Source organism: Trachypithecus francoisi, unplaced genomic scaffold, assembly GCF_009764315.1.
Source record: "Trachypithecus francoisi isolate TF-2019V2 unplaced genomic scaffold, Tfra_2.0 Lachesis_group6, whole genome shotgun sequence".
Taxonomy (NCBI): domain Eukaryota; kingdom Metazoa; phylum Chordata; class Mammalia; order Primates; family Cercopithecidae; genus Trachypithecus; species Trachypithecus francoisi.
Window position 1 is genome coordinate 102,899,973 of NW_022681471.1, and position 4,234 is coordinate 102,904,206.

Sequence of the window (4,234 nt, forward strand, 5' to 3'; positions counted from 1 at the left end):
TTTTCACTTTCATTTTCACTTACAGGAAATAAATATCAAGTTTTGTCTCAGAATCAACACCTGCACTTTTACCTGATTAACTACCTAAAATTGAGGGCTTAATAATTTGCAAATGTTTAATCAGACAGTACTAAACAGAAAGATTTAGGGGATAGATAGGCACCAGTGGTGAGTCATACCCGTTTATTTCTTCTAGGAGTTTTTCCAAATTCTGTTGATGAACTGGCTAGTCATTTTAGGAACTAAGTCCATTTTTGGTAGCCTGGGCAAGACTCTTAATCATAAGAGTCTTATGCTTTGCATGTTCCAATCATTCTGTAGCCCTCCAAAAGGTCCAGTTTCAGTGAGATGTTTGTGTTTTGAAAAAAGAAGTATTTACTTGCCACCATTGCACCTCTGGGCAATAATGTTAGGGGATACATACATATCCATACACAGGTGCACACACACACACACACACACACACACACATTTTATGGTTAATGAAAAAATAACTGTAATAAAGAGATGAGAAACAAAAACATGTGAGCATGTAAAACATTAAAAGCAAAAAAAAAAAAAAGTAATTTTTTCTTTTTAGTGCAGTGGTATGAACATTGACTGTACATAAGAACCAACCAGGAAACTTTAAGGAAATTTCAATACACATACTTCAATTCAAAACGCCTAACTCAGAATTTCCAGGAGAAAGGCCTGAGTATCAGTATTTTAAAAAACTGTCTGAGTATTTGTAATGAGAAGCAAGATTCAGAATATGAACTGAACTGCTGTATATGATGGAACAAGAAGGTTTTACACTTTGTCTGTTCAGAGTGCGTTTCTTTAGTTAATTACTCTGATAGCTGTCTTGAAGAATCTTCCCCATTATTTTATTTCTAATTTGATTTTGGTTTCAGTATTTGTTTTTATTTCTCTGGAATTTTTTTTCAGTTCATATTTGAAGTTTCCTCTTTTATTAATCAATTTCTTCCTTTCTTCCAAACTTCTAGAAATTTTTCTAAATTTATGAGCCACTTATACTACCAGTTCTTGTTACCAACATTCCGTGGATATCTGCCATTTTCTGTTAGTTTTAAAAATATTACATGGATGGGGACATGTATAAATATTATCAGCTTGCCACAATAATCTATTTCCAATGCTGGCATATTTTATAATTTATTGAGGTTGCATTCTCTACGCTACCATGAAAATTGAATTATTTTGAAAGTCTCACTCACCTTCATTTCTTACCTTACATTCAAGATCATTATTCATGAACAAATTTGATCTTATTGATAGTCTTTGTAATGGCAAAAAAATTTGCAGCCTATTACTCTGATCAACATAATGAAAGCTGAGTTGAAGTGAAGAATACAACTTTGACTTTTTAAATGTTTTTAGAGAATTATTCAAGTAGTTCCTCAATTATGAACTAAACTGAAATAAATTCAATTAAATTAAGAAGTGTCATACAACAAACGAGAGCTGTCTTCAACTGTTTTCAAATCTTGAACTTTGCCTCTTCTCTGATTTTCTGTATTTCAAAGTGTAGCCCCATCAACCACTCACTACCCCAGATTTGTGTGTCCTTCTCAATAAGCCTTACCATTCCCACAACTAAAATCTCAACAAGTCCTGTAGATCTGATTTCCTAAATTTCTTTTATTTTGGTAAAATATATGTAACATAAACTTTGCAATGATAACTATTTGTAAGTGTACAATTCAGTGGTATTACCTGAATACTCCTGAATCAAATTTTGCATCCCTACTACAATTACTTCTAAGATTACTTCAAAAATCACCTAATTATTCTCCTGTTTGTACCCCACCATTCGGGTGTCAAACCGAAACAGCACTCCTTTTTGTAAGATAATTATCTGATGTCACTTCATTGCTTAACATTCTTCAGGGTCTTCCCAGTCCTTTAGGATTAAGTCAAATTTATTGAACATGGCTTGCCTGGCTTTTTATGGTCTGGCTTTGCTTACCAGCTTGATCTTTCACTATTTTGAAAAAAATCAAGCTCTAGTTCTACTGAATTTCTTGCAGTTATTTGAATTGCCATGCTGTCTCTCTTTGGGGTCTTAGCACATATTCATTCTCTTGCCTGTATACCCTGCCCCCTCCATGATATTATATAGCTAAAATTTTACTCATCTTTCAGGTCTCAGATTAAATGTTATTTTGTCGGAGAAGCCATGCTCGAGATATTGAAGTCTTAGTAGGCGCCATTACTATATGCTCCCTTAGTTTTAAACTTTACCAAAAATTATTTGACTGATTATTTGTTTCGAACCCTTATTTGATCCCTTAAAGAGAATAATCTCTACTAAGGCAGAATCTGTATTTGAATTAATCAACTTGCCATTGCCAGCACCTTACTCAGTCCTGGCACACAGTTAAGTACTTCAATAAATATTTCTGAAATGATCAAATGAATGAGTGGAATAAAGAATAAGGCAGGGATATCATGAATACACACAATAAGAATCTTTTCCCCCTCTTCTCAATAAAGTAATAAAATAACTTGTTGAAAGCACATTTTTTATCTAAGGGATTCTGTATACCACGTTATGAACTTCTAGATAAGGTTAATTAGCTTACAGAAAGTTGAAAATGTATTTTTTTATCTTTTTTCTTGACTGTTTTGTTTCTGCCTCTCAGGATCTCTACTCAATAGCCTCTGTTTTCTATTTTATCAGGTGCCCTAAAAATGGTGACAGATGTTTCATTTTGCATGGAACACTTTCAATTTATACCTGTTATCTCATTGTAATTAATCATATCCCCTTTTACTTGCAAAATTGTCTGAGTTTGGACAATGAGTTATATGTTCACCCTATCTAGACAGCATCCACATTCTTTTCTTAAAATTTTTCAACAGAATTTTATTTCTTAATAAACAACCACAATTTACATTCTCATGAACGTTTACTCTGCCCTTTCCTGGGATCAATCTAGACCACCTAAACACAATTTATGTATATATTTACAGGAAAGGCAAATTACTAGATTCAGAAGGCTGGCGAGAAAGGAGATTAATGAAGGTGTTTCCTCAGCAATAGCAATAGACCGTTGGAAGTGTTCATCAGTGAAAATTCAATTATAGCTACCACTTTGAAAGGGTCATCATAGAGTCACCTTCTGGCTTGTCATTGTCTATCATCTGTCTGCTCTGCAGAAAGTTGGGTTATATGGTAATTTCACAAATCTGACAATATTTTGTCTTTTAAAATTAATATGCACATATTAGATGCAAAGAAAATAACAGTTTTTCCACTGAAGAGTTTTAAATTCATAATTCCTTTTAGAAAAATTTGACACAGTGAAATAAAAATGTGGAACCAAATGCCTATAGTTGCAATTTGCTGATTACTGATTAATTAGTAATTATGGAAGCAGACCAATGGCCCAGTTGATAGACATCATGAAATGTCTTCACTTGCATTGTGGTCAGTCTGCTGGCTGAAAAAAGCAGCTCTGCAAAGATGAATTTTTAGGTGGGAAAAAGTAAGTTGATGATCCTAAATCAGAAAATAGTGATATTTGGTTCAGATAAACCTAACTAGCTTTACCTCCATTGCAAGGATGTGGTTTTGCTGCCTCATTTCAACCCTTACTTATCAGAATATAAAAAGAGATATAGGAAAGCCCATGTAAATACCTAAATAACAGGATATTTTTTCCAATGTATCCTTAGCAAATTTATAATATTCTTTTGCATATGTGAAGAAAATTCAGTCTCCCTATCTGTTATCTATCTTTAGTTTTTATTTATACTGTATAGCAAGAATGCATATGCTTTTGCTGCAGAAATATTAGTGTGATTAATACTCTAAATTTGTGTTGAATAATATTATAAACTTTGATTGAAAGGGGTCTTAAAACCTATAAAGTTCAACTTACCGAAATAATTTATTTATAAGTGGCTCTGACAAACAGGGTTCATTAGAATTAGACAACAAACACATAGTGAATTCATAGTTAATTCATTATGTTAGGTAGTGAAAGCATATATGTGATTACGACATAGGCCTTACGTTGAGGAACTCGACATCTTAACAGACATATGAACCATCAATTTCAAGTGCTATATTGCTGGAGTGAACAAAGCCCTGTAGGATCATAGAGAAGGAAAAATATATCAGATCATAGATAAGGGTTAAGTAGGTAATATTTTAGCTGGGGCTTAAAGTATGCCTTGGTATTTTCCAGAAGTAGTACACTCCAAGATTACCATAAGTATGAAG